This window comes from Mercenaria mercenaria, chromosome 11 (genome assembly GCF_021730395.1).
Source record: "Mercenaria mercenaria strain notata chromosome 11, MADL_Memer_1, whole genome shotgun sequence".
In the NCBI taxonomy this organism is placed as follows: domain Eukaryota; kingdom Metazoa; phylum Mollusca; class Bivalvia; order Venerida; family Veneridae; genus Mercenaria; species Mercenaria mercenaria.
The window spans coordinates 80905167-80928225 of NC_069371.1; the positions used below are offsets into that span (position 1 = coordinate 80905167).

General features: G+C 34.7%; 2 protein-coding genes across 6 annotated transcripts in view; one reads left to right on the forward strand and one right to left on the reverse strand.

Annotated features, from left to right (window-relative positions):
* The window catches only part of LOC123531398 (fibrillin-1-like), a 126480-nt gene that overhangs the window by 81678 nt on the left and 21743 nt on the right, over positions 1–23059 (reverse strand). The window lies entirely within an intron of this gene.
* Positions 21347–23059, forward strand: part of LOC123531186 (atrial natriuretic peptide-converting enzyme-like) — a 79450-nt gene continuing 77737 nt past the window's right edge. For both annotated transcript variants that reach the window (XR_008366156.1, XM_053517905.1), the window contains exon 1: positions 21347–21692. The gene's annotated coding sequence lies outside the window, so the exon portion shown is untranslated. The remainder of the gene's footprint in view (positions 21693–23059) is intronic.

Consider the following 23059-nt stretch of genomic DNA (forward strand, 5'->3'; position numbering starts at 1 on the left):
CATTTCATGGGAATTTAATGACGTTGAGGGACAATATATTCATTTACTTGGTTTTTACGCGTTTTATGTTAGAATAGCGTTAGCGCATGTTATTTTCGTGTCATAACAACTTCAGAATCCCTCGGGAATCGTTGGTACCCTCGCCCTATCGGGCTCGGGTACAAACCAATCCCTCGGGATTCTGCAGATCGGGCGAGGGTACCAACGATTCCCGAGGGATTCTGAAGATGTTATAACACGAAAAAACATGCGCTATCCCTACATTAACACCATTCGTAACAATGGCAATTATTTTTAGAGAAAAAGATGGCATTGAAATTATGGGCGTTATTTGTTTGCGGCAGTCTGGCGTACCACAGTATCAATTGCCATATTCAACAATCTCGTATTCTCACCAATGGTCTACCTTTTGCGGAAATTAGATCATAGAGATGTGACATCTTCCACAATCCTAACATTTGAATAATTGATTTTGATCTTTGGGTAAAATATTTAGATGAATTTATCGTTTAAGTGGTTTCTGTGGTGCTTATTATTAATATTTTGTGGATATGCATACCACTGCTGATATTACTTATGCAGAGCAACTGATAGAACAATTTTAGCTTCTGTATACAACGCACTGGACAGAAGAAACCTATTTCCTGCTGCTTGCATTCTGATAAATAATAGAAAGAAAACAAACAATGTTTATGAGAAAATTCATAACAGTACAGCGATTAGCCTATGAGAAAGGACGAAATAGCAAAATAAAAACTAGCATCAGTCAGGAGGTGAAATGGGATATCAGCCTTACTTTTGTTTAGCGTAAATGTTTGTTATTTTAAACTAATTTCATGTACAGTCGTTAAAATCCTTGAATGTTATAGGAAAGAACCTAATTTATATTATCTTCAAAATACTGTCTGGCATGCAAACCTGCAAACTACAGTTTCATCTCTGTCAGCTAGTTAGCAAAGACCCTCAACTTTTGTTAAAAATATACAGTACCTGACGAAAACAATTAGGCACAGAAAACTCTACTTAGATGACCTTTCTTCAACCATAACAAGAAATAGTGTGAATGCTAAATGTAATTTGGACTACAACATGACAAAAAAGTTATTTTGCAAATAAATTCATACGGTCTTCCATTCTACTTTTACAGACGTGGTAAACAGATCATATAGTTTCCAATCAATAAGCGATGGTTTCTTAAGGTAGTTCTGCGCGTTTGGATCGAAATCTTTTCAACAATGTAGAATTTGATTAAACTCCGATTTTTCAAAACTTCAGAATATACTTAGAAAATACAGCAAATAAAAAAGATAGGGTCGTGTGCTCGATTTTTTGCTAGACTGATTTGAAAATAATTTGGACCTCACGCAAATTTTCATAATGGAATTCTATGGGATAACCATACCTTTCATAACATTTTCGCGAATAGAAATTTTTCTGCAATGTAGATTTTAGTGAAACTTCTCAAAGTTGTAAATAGACATGGCCTATAAATTGGTGAAATAAAATATATAGGTCCGTGCGCTTATTTTTGAGATATTTGACCAAGATTTAAATGAACCACACTTTCACGCTAATATCAAGACGTTATTTAGAATTATTTAGTGTGTCATATGTTTTAATATCATATTTTATTTTAACTTTAGAAAGATTGTAGCCGTGCCAGTATAATACGTTAATTCACAAATTGCCATTTATTTATAAAATAATTTTAATTTCCGTTCGCGGAATCCAGGGTTTATTCTACGTTTTCCGGATAAATAACGTTACGCCATCTCTTCCGGTTTATCAAACGTGCAGAACTACCTTTAAGACGTCATTTTAAATCAAATAAGGTTATATCGTGATATATCTTACGCTGCTTGACTAATTGAATGTCATTCGTTTGTATATTTTGCTTATGTCAAGTACCTTTGCGGTATTGTTTTCTTTTTTCACCATAGTTGCCTTAAAATTTATCATTACACCATAACAAGTATTATGTACAACTGTTAAATTCGTAGAAATGGAGTGGCAAGTTAGCTAATTAATTACATGCCCGGCTAGTGTTCACATTCTAGTAAGAATTTAAAAGATTGACTTTATGACTGAAGAGGAGATGCTATTTCCAGCAATAGTTTACGGACGGGACTAAAGGTAAAATAGACTGGCTCCCGTCCTGTTTGTTCCATAAAATTTCTCATATTTAAATTTTCTTCATTAACAATGGAAGTAACTCCAGCAGGTTGTTTTTGTATTGATATTTTTTATTGCCCCTGGCTGCGAACATAGGTTTAGCCATCAGAAAAAAAATGCTATTTTAGAGGCTTAAAATTTACTTATAAAAGGTTTTTAAAAAACCAAAACCATGCAGCCAGGGAGCCAAGCTACAGGTAAAGAACAGACATGAAGATTATAAAGATTCAATGCCAAGTATTTAACCACAATCACAAAATTAATATATTTCTTTCATCACACCTTGTCACAAAAATGTATTTGATAAATATGAAATATATAATACAGAAATGAGGAAGAATCATAAATTACACTAATTAATAAAGCTGGGTATTTCTATGGCTATATCACTGACACATAAATCATTTGAAATTAGTTAATTGGTCCAACGTCTCTAGGCTGACTGGAGTGTAGTCATCAATTACCTATTCGCATGTTTTACGAATATCCGGGTACCCGTCATTGAACTTAATCTCTCACCACATACTTTTGCATTGCCTGTTTGAAAGAACAAGGCCGTATTTGATACTCACACCTTCCTTATCCCGTAGAATGCAATACCTTGAAACTCAGCAAAGATGCAGATCTCAGATCATCTGTATGTTACAAAAAGAACCTTCCTATAACTTTGAAAGTCAAAGCTGTTTGTGATATGTATGCCGTTAGGATAGTTATACTTTAGATTTACATGTAAAAAAAATATAGTCTTTGAAGCTATTCGACATGCTGTTTTGGGGATTGTTTGATATGACAACTGTGACCAATAAAGGGTAATTATTATCGTCACCTACAGAGAAATGAATATTAATGGCTGTAAAATCTTCATCTGTGACCAGATAACTCCATATTTATTTGATAGACACTCTTTCTTGTTATCTTACATGAAAAGTCTTGTGTTCATATATTCGTTAACCCCCTGCCAATTTTGAAGCAAATTACAGGTTTTAATGATATTTGACGTCCTATATACCTTTTCGCGCTTAAGTGAGAAAAATCCTGTGAATTAAGTAATTCATGCGCTTAATTTCAGAAATCAGTTTTCTTTTAAAAACAGACAGGTAATCAAGTATGCTCTTTAAACTCTGCTTGCCTGTGTTACACAATGAAATTGACATTTAGACCATTGTTTTCTAGACATTGTGTTGCTCTTTTTCTGTAATCATGTCTCGTTTGTTCTCTTTCTTCTCTTTGAGTTTCAGTGTGTAAGCTGTTTTCTTTCTTTATTTCTTCTATCTGAATAGTGATGTGTTGTTTGCTTTTTTCTGTTTCAGTCTCTATGTGTTGCATCTTTTCTTTCTTCTGTTTGTGTTTCAATGTGGCATTTGTTTTCTTCTTCTTTTTTTTTTTTGGTTCTGTCACAGTTTCAGTTGTTTGTTTCCTTTCATTTGCTTGAGTTTCTTTTGTTTTTTTTTCTTCGTTTATCTCTTCTGTTTGGAGTTCCAACATATTGTTGGTTTTTTCTTCTGTTATCGATTCGATGTGTTATTTGTTTTCTTTCATCTGTTTGAGTTTCATTATGTTGTTTTGTTACTTTGTTCATTTTTTCTGTTTGAGATTCGATATGTTGTATGTTTTCTTTGTTAATTCCTTTTGCTTTGAGTTTCAATGTACTGTTTATTTTCTTCCATCTGTTTAGCGATTTAATGTGTTGCTTGTTTTCTTTCATGTGTTCAAGTTTTAATATATTATTTGATTTCTTTCATCTGTTTGAATTTCAATGTGTTGTTTAATTTCTTTTTTTAATCTTCTGTTTGAGTTTCAATGTGTTTCAATGTGTTGCTTGTTTTGTTTGGTTTAAATTATCTGCTTGACAGCTTACGTCATTTTCTGACGTAAGTCCAGACATATCATATCGCCCAATGGACAATGGACGTTTCCAACGTCATCAGGGACAAGTCATCTAAATTCATGTCCTTCCACTTTTAATGGCAGAGGAAATAAAATCTGTGAAGTTCCTCTGGAAGCATTAACAAAATAGCAGACTCGGTTTAATTGTGTCTGTTCATGAGGGGTTGTGGAATGTGCAACACCGCTCACGTTCCCTAGCACCGGCTAATTATATGAGTGGAATATTATTATAGAACAACCGAATGCTCTCTATGATCCCAAAGGATCAGAAAATATAACAACACTGAGTACAAATACGAGGAGACATTTTACAGCTGTCACACGGCACTAAAAGACTGTTGTTGTGATAGGTAATAAAATCTTTGAAAGTCTTAACATGTGTATCTGATGGTAATGGCAATGGACGTTTCTAACTTGACTGCTTCCTCTCATTTGGCGGGGGAGGGGTTGGGGAGGGGGGCAAGTGATCTAAAGTCAGCTGTCTTGATATTTTGGTTGCAGTGGTAGTATGATCCTCGTCTGCATGACTATTCTGTTAAACATAATTCCCCCAACCCCCTACTCCGAAATAAGCATGAAATACCAGTCGACGCAATAAAATATGTTGTATAATTACAGTCTACTATAAATTCATTTTATACAATTATTTCCATCACCATCAATAAATATAAACGTGAAGAGAAACAGTTAAACTAATACTTTCAGTTTTTACCGTCATCATTAAGCGAACAGCTATTTTATTGATATGTGATATGTTTAGTATGTGTTGGTGCTAAAGGATAGATAAATCTGCAAAATAAATAACATTGTAATTTTACGGTCGAATATAATAGAGCATAAAGCACATTAAGTGTTCATAAAATATATATTTGTTATCATCTTCATAATTATTAATAGTGTTGTTTTCGAAAATGTAAATGGTGTAAAAGTATCGTTAACATGTAACAGCAGAATCAAAGGACAAAAGGCAATATACAGTGCCAACATTTACATATCAAATTTGTCGTTACATAGGTATGATCAAGACCTCTTTATGTTTTCTGAAGTAGGCTTAAAGTTCGGTGAGTTCATTTCTTATCATGTTCTCGAGGAAATATTTCTTTTAGTGTAGAAGTTGTCACTGCAGCAGCACACAACACATAAATGTGTACTTTTCTCGCAAAAAAAAAAAACGACTGTTCATGAATAAACTCTATACAAAGGTCCTTTGGAAGTATATAAATGCAATTAAGCAAAACAATAGCTTACTTTATTCGGCTTAGTCTGTTAATGAAAGTTAATGAAATATGCGACGCCACTCACGCCACGCACGGACTTAAGCGGAACTCTTTTATGCATGGTATGTATTATACAGACGGTCGACCACTTTTATCAGTTGTCATTTATACTTACTATGTTGTGAACACGGTGTCACATCAGTTCGGAGTTATGACTGGTTATTTTTGTCATTCGTGTAGTTAATTGTTTGTGTCAAATAGATTTACTCTACCTTTCCCCAAAACTGTTATTATTGTATATTTATGACCTATCTTATGTATTTATGTATCTATATTACACATAATGTATAATAATTATATATATGTATACAAAAGGGTCAAAATCCGCTCGGACAGAATGGTCGGGTGTATTCTTTGATAAAATCAATCGAAAAGGAGAATTCACGTTGTAAATGCAACAGGACTATATTACAAAGAAAATAGTTCTCAATAATAATGAAAAATATAATTTATACTAACACCATTTGTACCAATACAGAAAACTCCGATGGTACGGTTTATTTGTTTATCTTATGAACTTTGTGTAAAATGTGTATGCAATTACAATGTCATTCAAAATGTTAATAAAGAGGCTGCGCAACAACTGTTGTTTAAAAGCCAGTATCTAAACAGAGGTTATGAAACTTAAACGTAATTGTTTGTGTATCAGTTCAGTTTAAAGATAATAAAGGTTCAAAATGTCTTTTTGTGGTACATTACCTCAAAAAGGTTTAGAACGCGTAAAACAACTAGAGCTATCACTAAAGGTTATTCATGCCGATATTAAATAATGAGTTCAAACTGACCTTTGTTCAAGCTTGAGACTGGAAGGTTTCAATGTTGAAAAGAAACTGACAAAAGTACCAAAATAAATGATACTGATGCAAGTAAAATACATTTTCTTGAACTATGACAGTCACTTCAATATTGACCATTGATCACTGTATCGAATTTCTTCAAATTTCCTTCAGGAGCTGAAACGTTTCGTCTTGATAAAAATGCGAGATATTAAATAGAAGATTGAAAAATGATTAATAATTTAATTGTTCATATTTTTATCTTTTTTTCTTCGGATAAGACATTTATCACTCAAACATTTCACATATTATTTCCTTTCAGTGGGGTCAAAAGTGTAGCAGCTGTTTTCACCTTGCTGGAAAGGTGAAGCGATTATAAGAGGGATTGTTGGCCTCGGCTCAATATAGTTGAACTTTGTGTTCTTCATGTTGTCTCATTATTGCGAACAAACATGCCGAGTAAAGGATAGACGGATAAGCGGACAGACGGACGGACGGACATATGACTGAGTTATAACTAATATATCTCCCCCAGAATTTGAGAAGACACAACTAGTAAAAGAGAAAGATAATGTTATAAGCTTGAACACCACTAAGGTTATTAGATTTCCGGTACACAATGCAACAGACCTTTGAAACAAACAAAACATTTTATCTTCCTTTTGTTCAATCATGTACAATTTAGCATGTCAGGGTCAAAAATTCGTAACTCGTGCAGTTTTGCCGAAGTCGTACTATTGTTTTGATAAATGTAAAATATCAAATTGTTGCAATTTTTGACAAATGATGCACAATTTTGACCTTGCATCTAACAAACAAATGTCATTTCATTGAAAGAAGGGCGTACAGCCCATGATAACGCATACTAATCAAACAAAACAATGCAAGTTTGGAAAATAAATCAAACACGCCCAGTTATTAAGTGTACTGTTTTTTACATATTTTAAACGTTATGTCATATGAACAAAATTGTGAAGAATCATTGTTATACTGCATACAGCCAAAACGAAAATGTCATAAAATATTTGAAACAGTTGAAAGATACATTTTAAGGTCACAATTTCTTGCAAGGTTGTATACAAAATATTATGTATTAAAACATCTTATGGCTATTTTTAAACATTACAGTGACTTTGTTTTGTATATAATATGTGTACATTCTGAGGAAAGCACTCAGACTCTCAAATTTTCATGTAATTTTGTCAATAGAAAGCACAAAGCGTGCCCACTTTTATAACTTGACAGACTTTCTCTCAAATTAATTATTATTATTATTATCATTATTATTATTATTATTATTATTATTATTATATCATCACCATACCAGATATATATAGCGCCCTTTTCATGATAAACACGTTCATTGAGATTATGATTATTTTGGTAATATATTGCATTCATGGTTTTAAATAACATAGAGCATTACTTAAAGTGTAAAGAAACAGACAAGAGAAATGACCTATGTCATGTTCATTGGTACCAAGAATAACACAAAGAAGAAAATACATCTTTTATTTCCATTATGGTCCTTGTCATAACGAGACATGAGTTATACCTAAAGTCTAAGTTCATACTTTATATAGATATGAATAGAAACCTGTTAGTATGCGACTATATAATTTTGTAACTAGTAAAATGCATTAAAGTTAAGTGGTGAAAAGCATACAGACAAGAAAGAGATGTATTATATCAAAGTTTATGATCATGTGCTATAATTTAAGATTACTTTACTGTTTACACAAAATACATGGTGGCACTCAGCAGTGTAGTTATTTATTGAATATTAAAACAATGCATTCAAGCCGCTTGTCGTTTGATTTATAAATTACACAGAACAGATGCATATGGTCGTATCCCAGAGTCTGTCAGTGGGGTTTTGATACTTATGTCTTTATTATACAATAGATCGAGGTGGAAATATGGTAAGCTTTCAGTACTTATGTCTGTATTATTTAACAGGTCCCAATTTCACGAAAACACTTAAGTTATTGCTTAGTTAAGTCTGTTATTTCAAATGCTTGTTTTTGTCCTTAATGCGTCTTAAATGATGACTTTTTCATATATATCAGAACCGTATATAACTATTTCATAGATCAAAACACAACAATTCTGAACTTTACAGAAAACGAAGTACAGAAATAAGAAATATACTTAAGCAAATACTTAAGTTCGTTATATCGTACTTAAATAGATATATCATTTTTACGTGACTGGAATAAGTACTGCAGACAAATACTACTTACCACAGTATAATTTAGCTATAAATACATTGATATAGAAAAGAAAATATCAATCACTTAAGCAATAGCACGATTTTAAAGTAACAGACTTCACTAAGTACTTACTTAAGTTTTTGCGAAATTGGGACCTGGTAAGTGTGTTAATAGTCCAGCATGTCCTGGCCTAAACCAAGAAGATTGTTACAATTTTAACATGCAGCAGACTTTTTTTCCTAAATATGTATTATTATTGTGGTAAACGTATTCAAGAGATCAGTTTTATTACTATATAAATATTTCAAATGTTTAATTGAGTTTGTAGCATAAATCATGTCACGTTTAAAAAAGTAAACGTATAAACACTTCGTCAGACTTTTCTGATAATATCTGTACGAAAAGTACCTTATATTTGAGTGCAAGACAACATGCGTGAAAAAACTAGCATTTTTATGACATGTTTTGTAAACAACTAGGGATGAGTAATGCAAAATATTAAAATGTAAAACTTACAAAACATAAAAAATATATATAATATAGTTTAGTTATAAAGTGAGTCATTACAACATTGAAATGGTGTGCACATGTTATCAGTAACAAAGCATATCTGGCATTGTTGTTAAAGATCGACGATTGCGAAAAAGGGTCATAAATGTATTATGTGATATGATACCACATTAGCATATTTCGCTCTTTATTCAATCTTACGTCAATTGTACATTGACTGACACATTTTCTAATTGACATGGTGTGCACATGTTACAAATAACAAAACTTATCATGAACTTTTTTGCACTGTTATAAAAGCGATTGCGAAAACGGGTCACAACTTTATCATGTGATATCATACACCATTAGCAAATTTCACTTTATTCAATGCTACGTCAAACGCTTAAGTGAGGATTCGCCCATAAGGTTATTCATATATATATAATATGTAAATAGGTTATACAAATCAAGGTCGTTCCATAAACATTTTATCAGAAATAAGTGTTATATTTGAATTAACATTCCGAAAAAAAGGACATATCATATCTCCAGATATATCCACGTGTAAGTTACAATACTTTTGCGCTGAGGCGACGGGTATGGGCTAAAACTCTCTAAGTTCCATATTGACTTCGGTGCAATGTGCCATTTGTTAGGTAGCATACAGCCAATTTCAAAATAATATTTCTATGAAATATTCATAACCTTCTCTATACGTGCCATTAAATTTGCTCGAAGCATGACGTTGATTTTGATCTAATAACATAATACTTAAATTTATTTTTCTCTTTATTGATATGTGTTACGTTAATTGTCTCTCTAGTATACATATGCGCATATTGAACCGTTCCTTGTCAAGTATACACAGACTACGAAACTTCCGTGTCAAATTACACTGCGCATATGAACCGTTCCTTGTCAAGTTCCAGACATACTGAAGTTCTTGTCAGTATACACAGGCCATACTGAAACGTTCCTTGTCAGTATACCAGACGCTTGAACCGTTCCTTGTCAAGTATACACATGCGCATACTGAACCGTTCCTTGTCAAGTATACACATGCGCATACTGAACCGTTCCTTGTCAAGTATACACAGGCGCATACTGAAACTTTCCTTGTCAAGTATACACATGCGCATATTGAACCGTTCCTTGTCAAGTATACACAGACGCATACTGAAACGTTCCTTGTCAAGTATACACAGGCGCATACTGAAACGTTCCTTGTCAAGTATACACAGGCGCATACTGAACCGTTCCTTGTCAAGTATACACATGCGCATACTGAACCGTTCCTTGTCAAGTATACACAGGCGCATACTGAAATGTTCCGTGTCAAGTATACACAGGCGCATACTGAACCGTTCCTTGTCAAGTATACACAGACGCATACTGAAACGTTCCTTGTCAAGTATACACAGACGCATACTGAACCGTTCCTTGTCAAGTATACACATGCGCATATTGAACCGTTCCTTGTCAAGTATACACAGGTGAACCGTTCCTTGTCAAGTATACACAGGCGCATATTGAACCGTTCCTTGTCACGTATACACAGGCGCATATTGAACCGTTCCTTGTCAAGTATACACAGGCGCATACTGAACCGTTCCATACTGAAACGTTCCTTGTCAAGTATACACAGGCGCATACTGAAACGTTCCTTGTCAAGTATACACAGGCGCATACTGAACCGTTCCTTGTCAAATATACACAGACGCATATTGAACCGTTCCTTGTCAAGTATACACAGGCGCATATTGAACCGTTCCTTGTCAAGTATACACAGACGCCTGTCAAGTATACACAGGCGCATATTGAAACGTTCCTTATCAAGTATACACAGGCGCATACTGAACCGTTCCTTGTCAAATATACACAGGCGCATACTGAACCGTTCCTTGTCAAGTATACACAGGCGCATACTGAACAGTTCCTTGTCAAGTATACACAGGCGCATACTGAACCGTTCCTTGTCAAGTATACACAGACGCATACTGAAACGTTCCTTGTCAAGTATACACAGGCGCATACTGAACCGTTCCTTGTCAAGTATACACAGGCGCATACTGAATCGTTCCTTGTCAAGTATACAAAGGCGCATACTGAACGTTCCTTGTCAAGTATACACAGGCGCATACTGAACGTTCCTTGTCAAGTATACACAGACGCATACTGAATCCGTGTCAAGTATAAACAGGCGCATACTGAACCGTTCCTTGTCAAGTATACACAGGCGCATACTGAACCGTTCCTTGTCAAGTATACACAGACGCATACTGAATCGTTCCTTGTCAAGTATACACAGACGCATACTGAATCGTTCCTTGTCAAGTATACACAGGCGCATACTGAACCGTTCCTTGTCAAGTATACACAGGCGCATACTGAAACGTTCTTTGTCAAGTATACACAGGCGCATACTGAACCGTTCCTTGTCAAGTATACACAGGCGCATACTGAACCGTTCCTTGTCAAGTATACACAGGCGCATACTGAACCGTTCCTTGTCAAGTATACACTGTCGCATTCCGAAACGTTCCTTGTCAAGTATACACAGGCGCATACTGAACCGTTCCTTGTCCGAAAAAAAGGACATATCATATCTCCAGATATATCCACGTGTAAGTTACAATACTTTTGCGCTGAGGCGACGGGTATGGGCTAAAACTCTCTAAGGTCCATATTGACTTCGGTGCAATGTGCCATTTGTTAGGTAGCATACAGCCAATTTCAAAATAATATTTCTATAAAATATTCATAACCTTCTCTATACGTGCCATTAAATTTGCTCGAAGCATGACGTTGATTTTGATCTAATAACATAATACTTAAATTTATTTTTCTCTTTATTGATATGTGTTACGTTAATTGTCTCTCTAGTATACACATGCGCATATTGAACCGTTCCTTGTCAAGTATACACAGACGCATACTGAAACGTTCCGTGTCAAGTATACACTGGCGCATATTGAACCGTTCCTTGTCAAGTATACACAGACGCATACTGAAACGTTCCTTGTCAAGTATACACAGGCGCATACTGAAACGTTCTTTGTCAAGTATACACAGGCGCATACTGAAACGTTCCTTGTCAAGTATACACAGGCGCATACTTAAACGTTCCTTGTCAAGTATACACAGGCGCATACTGAAACGTTCCGTGTCAAAATACACGGCCATACCGAACGTCTTGTCAAGTATACACAGCCATACGAACGTTCCTTGTCAAGTATACACAGGCGCATACCGAAACGTTCCGTGTCAAGTATACACAGCGCATACCGACGTCTGTCAGTATACACAGGGCAACCGAACGTTCCGTGTCAAGTATACAGCGCAACTGAAACGTTCCTTGTCAAGTATACACAGCGCATACCGAAACGTTCCTTGTCAAGTATACACAGCGCATAATGAACCGTTCCTTGTCAAGTATACACAGCGCATATGAACGTTCCGTGTAAAGTATAACAGGCGCATACTGACGTCCTTGTCAAGTATACACAGCGCATACTGAAACTTCCGAAAGTATACACAGCATATGAACGTTCCTTCAGTATACACAGACCATACTGAACGTTCCTGTCAAGTATCACAACCATACTGAACCGTCTTGTCAAGTATACACAGACGCATACTGACCGTTCTTGTCAGTATACACAGCGCATTTGAACCGTCCTGTCAAGTTACACAACCATACTGAAACGTTCGTCAGTACACACAGCGCATACTGAAACGTTCCGTGTCAAGTATACACAGGCGCATACTGAACCGTTCCTTGTCAAGTATACACAGGCGCATACTGAACCGTTCCTTGTCAAGTATACACAGGCGCATATTGAACCGTTCCTTGTCAAGTATACACAGGCGCATACTGAAACGTTCCGTGTCAAGTATACACAGGCGCATACTGAACCGTTCCTTGTCAAGTATACACAGGCGCATACTGAACCGTTCCTTGTCAAGTATACACAGGCGCATACTGAAACGTTCCTTGTCAAGTATACACAGGCGCATACTGAAACGTTCCTCGGCTCTGAGTATCATTACAGGCAGTTCGTACGGTCTGTCGTTCGGGAGGTAAACACACGAGGTGTTCAAATCGAATGGTTTTCAGTTTGTTATTTCTCTTCGACACAATGTCCTTCAAATAAAAACGTGTTTAGCATAAAAAAGATTAAAAAAAAAATTGTGTCTTGTTCTCTAAAATAGTTAAATGAAAAGAGTTCCTACCGCACATCATTACAAGCGAGTACGCTTTTCAGTCTGTTTTCCATTCTAAATTTCATTTTAGAGCTGATATTTGAAAAAGCGGGGAATAAAACGGTTAACACTTTAAGTAAAATTAAATTATTCTGTATAAGTAAGTTAACCATCTATATACTTACATACTTTAAAACACAAAAGTGGTCGAAAGAAAAAGGAATTTACACGTTTTGTAAGAATTATAGACATGTCCCGTCAACATAGTACTCCCACAAGCTGACTTTCAATTTACGATATTTAAATGGTATTATACGGATCATTCCATCTTAAAACAAACACACTTAATGTGAACAGCAGATATGCTATAAGATCTTTTCAAACTTGTATTAAGTAGGCATCATTATAACATTACTGAAAATAACGCATATTTACTTTCTCTAGATCTGTTACCACCCGCTAAGAATAATATCCATGTTTGTTTTATAGAAAAGTTGAAGACTACGTTTCTCTAACACGGAGACAAAAAATAATCAAACACACATTAAACCCCCAGCTAGTTTTACCGCCAATTAAATGTAATCTTTTGCATAAAAGAGTCTTTATTTGGTTTTGATTTGCTTTTTTCTAGCTTTTAAATAAGTTCTTTTTATCTTTTAGTTGTTTAAGAGCGAAATATCAGCCTAAATTAAACGAAAAATTTGCCTAATGGTACACTCGACAAAACTGATTTCTTAAGTTAATGTTCCTTAAACATAGACTCGTGCGTTTTAAAGAAAGGTAGCAAGTTAAACTATTTTTTATTGAATTCATTCCACGAAGTAATGAATTCAAATCTATCAAAACTGAGAAAGAGTGTGTTATCGCATTTTACAGGTTTTTATTTGCATACAAAGTTAAGATTTAGTATGCAACGCTTGCAGACTGCTCAAATCCTATATTTATACAGTGACTCTCGATTCTGTAATATTCAGCCGAAACAAGTAAACACGGCAGACTCGTGCTTTTACACAAAATAGTAAAACGAAACATTAAATACAATTCTACATTTTTGGTATAAAAAAAGTTCTTACTAGAAAAACATAAAAAAATTGTGTAAACATAACATAAGTAAAGTAAGTATATCTAAAAAAAAAGAAGATAAAAGTCTCGTTAACGGTTTAATGATGACAGTAAACATAAATGTGGTTTATGTAGGTGTTAGAAAACGAAATTTCACCGCAAAATAGATAATATTACAATTTTACGGTTGAAAAATATAGCACGTAAAATTGTGCTAAAGGGGAAATATATTGTAGTCAGTATCATCAAAAGTACAACTGTTAAAAGTACGCAAACTTGTTAGGTAGCAGTTGGTAGTTTCCAGCCACAAATTCGAATTGGCCAGGGTCAAAATCTGTCATTAGAGATAAAACCTTGAAGTGAAGGCTGTTTTGATGTTTGAAATATTTGTTGATGTGAGTTTGTGATTAACAAGTTTAAGAATGGTATGTTGCAGAAATTCTGGCAGATGCGAATGTAAGCTTGATGGCATCATTTTCAAATAACTGCTTGAAATGCGTATATACCACTATCAGCACTGAGCGTCTCGTGAACTGTCAAGTATGAAGGTATTAAATGCCTCCGCTTCTATTCTCTATATAATATTAACAACTTATTACATATTTTTATCAAGATTTCTAGCCTTTCACTTCCTGCGAGACTACCCTATGTCTTTAGGCAATCAAAATATACCCAAAAAATATGGGGTTGACCATAATGCAGTGAAACCATGGTCACGTGACTGTGACAGGTGATGAAAACGCTAATATTGCGTAGGTAGACATCAGGAAATACCTACTTTCACTTTCATTTTACAAGGCAGCTTCAAATCAACTTTTGAAGCATATAAAGAAGCTTAAAATCATCTGCGGACATTCCTTTTTACAATCAAGCATCAATAAAGCTTATATCTGGCATGAAAATGGCCTTTTCTAGGCGGGAAAATTGCACTATATATTGATATGGACTACATTCGAGCGGACCACGGAGGCATATCCGGCTAATTGCCCCCTTCATGCATCAAATGTCATATAGGCCTCACACAGTTGAAAATAGTAAAAAAAGTAATCGGTTGACAGGTATTTTTGTCCAGCTCTGCAAGTAATACTTGAAACTGAGTACAGAGTGCAAGTGGCCATTTGGCTCTATCATTTCCCCTAACATCTTAAGGCCAGTTGGAGATAAGGCTAATTTGGGCTGAAATGTCATGTATTTTCGCGGGCTGAAATTATCTTTCAGGTGGCTTGTGGATTTAAAAATCTATGCTTTGTATGAAGTTTACTATGTATTTTATTTCTTCTTCAAGTAAGATGTAAACAGGTATCTTTTTATTTTCAGGGCTGCATCTCGTAAGATATCAGAAGCCGTCCGACTGGGCCACATCGCTCGGCAGTCCGAAATACTAGAAAAAACCGACATCTGCTACCTTATTATCACGGTAAAATATTTATGAAAATATCATTTCTAAAAATAGGTATACGTTTTAAGAGCTGTAAAGGGAGGTAATCATAAATAGTGCATTCAATTAAACTTTGTACTATGCTAATCAACATTTAAACTTTTGACAAAAAATGGAGAAAACAATTATTGAAAATGTAATTTAACAAGAAACTAGAGCTGCTTTTGAGAAAAGCGCATGTCTCCCACAACTGCCTAATCATTTAGTGATTCAAAGTGGTTGGAATGATTCCGATCAGTAATTCAAGGGCCATAATTCAAAAGTGCCTGGGCCGATTTAGCTAGTGATCGAACTTGTCCGAGGACTTATTGGCAAACACATTTTATTTCAGTTTGATGAAGATCGGATGAAAAATGTTCGACTTAGAGTGCGGACAAGATTTGTGACAGACTGACAGACAGATAAACACACAGACAGGAGTAAATCAATATGTCTCCCACACCACTGTGTAGTGGGAGACATAATTAATATATTTTATGATCATGATAGAAAATGTGGCAGCCACATTATGAATAATGGCATTATGAGCCTTTCACGCTTTTAAGGACGTATGCTAGAATTTGGTGCGAAAATTTTCCCAATAACTGAATTTCTTCGAACTTTGGATATTGAAGGACAATCATTTAAGAAACAAAAAATGCAATAAAAATCATAGGTCACCGGTATCGAAAAAGAGTTATCTGCCCTTGAAAACGGCATTTCCCGCAAAAATGACGTTTTCAAGGGCAGATAATTCTTTTTCGAATCCGGTGACCTATGATTTTTATTGCATTTTTTTTGTTTTTTAGATGATTGTCCTTCAATATCCAAAGTTTAAAGAAATTCTGTTATTGGGAAAATTTTCGCCCATCTCATATACAGGGAATTCTAGCGTACGCCTTTAACTGTAATCTTTTCCTCCCTTATTGAAACAAAAGTACAAAAATGTACTTAGCAGAACAATGTTGATACATTTGTATATACGCAGGGCACAGGTATTAGAATACCCCGTCATCTCACAGGTATTACAATTTCCTTTTACAACAAAAATGAATACATCCAATTTGGCAATTACAGGTATCATATACAAAACATGTTTACATTTTTTTGTCATATTTTGTCGTTACCTCGCAAAATATAAAATAATCTCGAAAATCTGCAGACATATTTTAGCTATAAAATAAATGAAATTTCAAAAAACAATATTTTACCGTGTACAATGTTATTGTGATTTCGGAGCTGCAGTATGTTTGCAAACTTTATTTGTCGTGCTATTGTATATTTTCGCTTTTAGGGTAGACAAATGCAAAACAATTGATGTGTTACGTATCTTATCGAAACCTGAATGTTATGGGGATGTTATTTACAAAAACACACCAAGCCGTTAATGTGAATGATTAATAGGTATGTAGCTGAATAAAAGGTGGAAAATAAATCTACCACGCAAGTATAGTTGTGGTGATATGAAAATACCATCATCAGATTGTGAAATGTCCATAAACTCAGCAAAGCTCGTTTTTTGACAAATATCTCAAATTCGTTTGGGATTTCCTTATCCACAACTCATGGTAGATTTATTAGTAAACGCAATGAAGACATGGGCGTATTCAAAATGGGCTTACTATCACCACCATAGCAAACATCTGAGAAATATTACAAAGAGTGAATAAAAAGTGTTGAAAGAAGATTCCTTACACCAATTAAGCTGTTTTACTATGAGGAAAGACAGTGAATTAACTGTATATGTGAAAACAATATGTCCATAGGTTAGCTGAAAATTTCAGTTAAAAAGTTCATGACATGTCAAAAGTGACGGTGTTTAACGCACAAAAATTGAGTCAAAATCCAACAAAAAGTGAAACTCTACTTGTCGTCCACGACAAAAGTGAAAGTAATGCAGGCTCAGTTGACTGAGCCTGGTTATGAACGTGGAAATGTATGCTACCGTCCACTCCCTCTAAGTACTCAACATTTGCACATGTTATGAGTTTCAAAATGCAATTTAGAGACATCCGCAGATGTATTCATACGGTGGTGAACATGAAACCTTCACCTTCGAAGATACAATAGAGTGCAATTCCATGAAAGCCGCCGTTTGGTAGTAATGCAATGTAAATAGATTGTTTCAGCACATTCTGTTGAGAAAGACGGACCTTATGTCGTCTACTGAATGTGAAGGGTTAATACAATTAATTATGTTCACCTTGCAAACTTACGAGTGCTCTGATTCTCCGTACAAGGAGTGAAAATGCAACAAAAGGAGCATACTGAGCATTTATTCACTTGAAATATATATTATATTTTACCAGATTTATATAGTGCCCTTTTCACGACAAACGCGTTCATAGACGCTTTACACACACAAAAGCAGCCACCAAGGGAAGTACATGGTACAACTAGACACAAACATGAATGCAAAAAGAACATAACAGGGTGCCGCCATGGAAAACTCTGTGGCAAAAACACTACTTGGAAGTTGAAACTAGTTTACTTGCGCCAAACCTCACTGTTCAGCCCCAACCATGTTCTTAAAACGTCGAAGTGATGTTAAACCTAATGACTGAAAAATACACGGAATGTACGAGTAGTGTGTCTCGTTGCAACATCATATACTTGTGAGGAAGAAATGAATATCAAATAAAGGAATGTAAGATATATTAACAGTTGTTAAAATTATGATGTAAACTTGTCACATATACCTTGAATCTTATATAGTATGTCGGTCCCTTTGAAAAAGACCAGTAACTTAGTTGATAAAATACTTCCCCTGTCAGAAGAAATGGTGTTATACATATTTTTATCGTGTCTTAAAGGTGGTTAAAATACTCATTAAGACGCGGACTTGTTACTTAGTTCAATCAATATACACAACTGATTTGTAGGACACATACTCATCTGAGCATACGAGGTTGCAGACGATACTTTAATTTAAATTTGGTAGAAAACGTATGCCGGCCACCCTTTATTTAATTACAAAGATACAGAATGTTCTTTCACTCTGAACTAGTAACCTAGATTTTCAGTTGCTCTAATATAGCAATCGCTAGAAGTGCAGTAAGAAAGTTTGCACAGATATCTGAATATATTCTAAATATCTTCAGTACTTTGAAAATATTACATCAGATAAGCATGCAGCTGCCTTTGCATTAAATTATACAATCATATTGTATCAAAAGATGTTGTTAATTAATTGTGTGCTACCGTGAACGCCAAGAAGAAGAAGAAGACTTGTGTGCTACACTTTACCAATGTGTATTGGGGAAGTCCTAGATTTGATCGTAACATCTAACACTTAATGCCATAAGTTATACGGAGAAGATGCTGGCCACAGCTGTAATTAAAAAGACAAGAACAAAGGCCCAACAGAAAAAAAGCATATTCCCTGAACGCGGCCGCCTATACAACAAACCGCAAAGAAATGTGTGTACATTTAATATGTGAATGTACACACGTACAAAGCGGTTTGGCACATGCACACATAAATACAATAACATAAAAGTAATTAACAGACAGAAACATGCATGAAGAAGGAACACAACAAGGAAAGGTCAGTGGCAAAAAGTGCCGCTGGGGAGTTTAAACTAGTTTACTGGCGCCAAAAATCACATATTAACCAATAGCATGGTCATGTATTTCAAGACAGTGCCAATAAAATGACTTTTGCAAGATGAATCCCTTACATGTGACATAGGAATACATTCTGAAACACAAATATGCTCATGTATATTATATATATATATATAAATCAGATCTGACGGAACCGTTAACTTAAATACTCTATGACTTTACAGAAGCAAGAACTCCAATAAAAACACCATATTAGGGGAAGTATGAAGCAGGACAGGGGAAAAATATTTAACAAGTGATGGAAGGGGCGGCTTTAAGGGCTACTTGCTACTGGAGCACCCAACCGTCTTGTCATCTGGAGAGCATAATGATTAACTGTAAAAAAAGCGCTTCCCCGCTACACACAAACATGTAGTGTGTCTCAGAATAACAGATCAAAGTCTCTTGCAACGAAACGTTTGGTGATTTCAATAATTAATGGTCTAAAATGGATATCGAGAATTTTTATGGTTTCTGAATCACACCTCCCTGAGTAAAAGAATATGAAATACCTTGTCGCAGTAGAGTTTTGATTACTTTAGAATTCAATCACTTACAATAAAAATTAACAAACGATTATTATTTTTTGTCGTGTTGAGCGACCTGTGGAGTTTCCACTTTTTCTATTTTACGAAATTTATGATAACGGTGGTTCTGCTAAAGAAGTGTTTTGGTAATAGTGCAATTACAGAGATTAAAGTCATCAACATTACAACCGACTGTGGCGGATCTTATTTACTGTCAAATAGAAACATTATAAGATGTGATTTGTGAAACATCTCCATCAATATGAGGGAAGCTGAAAAAACTATATTAAAGTATCTCTTTTTTGTCGCATATTTTCATATGTATAAGACCATGATTAATATAAATCTAAACCATTGGCAATGACATCGATATTGTTAGCCTTATTTAACAGAATTTATCTTGACTTACTGATCATCTACACAATAGAAAAAGTTGAAACTCCACAGGTCGCTCAACACAACAAAAACGAAAATGTTGCAGGCTCGGTTTGATTGAGCCTGTTCATGGACGGTAGTGGAAATGCATGCTACCGACCACGCCCTCTAGCCCCGGGTTGAGCAGAACTCAACATTTACACATGCTACAAGTACAAAAATAATTTAGAGACATCCGCAGATGTGTTCATACGGTGGTGCACATGGAACCTTCAATGATACATTTGCATGTAATTCCATGAAAAAGCGGCGTATGGGCCCCCAGTTAAAATGATCGGTTTGCCCTACACGAGAAAACAATGAGCAGAACTAAACAAACTGGAATTTAGAAAGGGGATCTGAGGTTATGGAGCCTGCATATCACAGGAACTGCCAAATTAAAAAACAGGCACCATATCCAAGGGGTGATTATACTATACCCGAAGCTATGAAAGCGGGAGTATTGGAACCACCCAGGCCGAAATGTTCAAACTAAGAAACTAAACAGTACCAATAACACAATATAAAAGTCGTGCTGAACGATCTGAGAAGATCGAAATATAACAGCCCTGATCGAAGTTTCATTCGTTGATAAAAAATTAAATGATGTGATTAGCGACAAAATCATGTTCAACAGAAAGACTCAAAGCATATGTTGTATCTGTTTAAATGTAACACAAATATCTCGTTAATCTGGATTTCATTAGCTCAAAACTAATGACCTTTAGTGTGTATCTTGCTAGAGGTCATTGCAGGGAAGCTTCAAATGAAAACGAAAACATGATAAAATACTAGTATTACCAGAATGCTTCATCATGTGAACTTTCATAGATGAGATAACTGTATTAATAAGATTTTCTTTACTGTGGCCTATTGACCAGAATTTATTTTATTGAGGGCCTTTACAAAAATAAAATGAAAAAATGTAGTATGGTTTTCATTTGATATATATTTGTAACTCGCTTTATTTATCAATTTTAAAAATAGCTTCTTTGCGTTTCGTCTTTGACCTATTTAAATTAACTAATGTAATGTGAATGTTTACAGTAATTAAAAATCTTGGCTAGGTATATATGAAACAACATAGAGTACATATTAAGATGACCAAGCAATTTACTACGGTATGATAAAATTTGTCTCTGTCAGATGTAATCATGTGTGCGGCTTTCACGCTCTCGTGGGTTATAGGATAAATAAACTTTAACAAATGAAGAAAAGAACACCCGTCAATTCACATTATTGCACCACGTTACCTTAAATACACCTTTTACTTGCGGGGTAGACATGTTACCTTTTAAAAGCTACTTCATGAAAGATGAATGGCTCGGCTTTTGTATGTACGGTGTTTGCATTTAATTTCCGGAATGTGAGGAACGCAATACGGGAAAAGTCCTGACTATATATTTCTACAGTTGATTAATCATAACTAAATTCTGACTGTATATGGAAGTTTTCAAGCTGTGATTAAAAGATATATAAATAGTTCGGTATGACAAAAACGACACTACGTAAAAATATGCGTCTGGTATAAAATTAAATATCATAATATTTAACATTGACAAAGTATTGGACTTCATATTTTCAAAGTGTGTTGATTTAAATTCGTGAATTCTGGCGGCGTTCCCCGTGGACTCATCACAGTTTCCGTGAGTTATATACATTATTTTATTTTCATTTATAATAGATCTATTCTGTATTTATTTATGTTTTATTCTTACTAGTGCTTTTTACTTAAGTTTATACATCCCATAAAATCAGGAATAAAGCAAGTCTTAATGTACATTTAACTAAATTGCTTTTTTTTAAATATTTTTTTTATATTTTACTATTATACACTTAGCCTAATTAATTGGAGAAAACAATAAATAAAAAAAATTACGAGCCCCTTAGACTTTTTCATCTGTTATATGAAAGGAAGTATTTTATATATTGGTTAACCCATGCCAAATTCTTAAGTTTATATATCCATAATATTGACATTTAATACTACAAAATATTTGAACTGAATCACGCTACATTTTAAGGGAACATTTTGTGTATCAGGGTTTTCTTACTTTTTAACATATACGTGGTATCTTGATCATAGGTATTCGGCACATTAGATTAGTCAATATTAAATGATGCTATATATGATAAAAACATCAACAGACAGTCCAGGACACAAAATAAATCCAACACCCATTTACTATATAATCAATATATAGTAAATAGGTGCTTCCTGGACTGCATATCGATGTATTTCATCATATATAGCATCATTATTGACCAAACAAATGTGCCGAATGGTTTGGTCTTGATCGTGATATTATAAATTCTAGAAATATCAAAAGTAATTCGCGGCCACACCATGGAGCAATGGTTGTTGTTTTGGCTGCTTTTGTTTTAGATTATGAAAATACTAGCATAAACAAACTGATTTAAACGTATACTATTTTTCAAGTTTAATACAATACACTGGATGCAATTTTAATTGGCTTAATATCAGAGAGATAATGTCAAGGAGTAAGGCAATGTATTTAATGTCATTAGGATAAAATTAATAGAATAAGGCGTGGTATTTAATGACATTAGATATTTTAGGACATCCTGTGGAGAACGCAACCAAGCAGTTAATAGCAGCATTGGTTTGATTGGGTTTTTGCATGAGAGGTAATGAAATGCACACGCCTTCCAGCGTGAATTTCTGTTACACGGATGATTAAAATGAATGACCAGAAAACATAAAATTACAAAGTCCAAGTAGATCGTGAAGACTTTTACGGCCGCCACACGGCACATACGAAAAGATTTGTCTGTGAATGTAATTAAATCTTTATGATCATTTGGAAGAAAATCAAGCAATGCAATATCTGATTTGGTTTGACTGATTCTGCCTATGAGAGGTAATGAAACGTGTACCGACCCTCACGTCCATTCTGTTATAGATATTATGATGAATGGACTCCATTTTTTCCAAAGCATACAGTTTTATGTCGACGAACAAAGTGCTGGTAGGGTAAAGCATGGCGTTTAT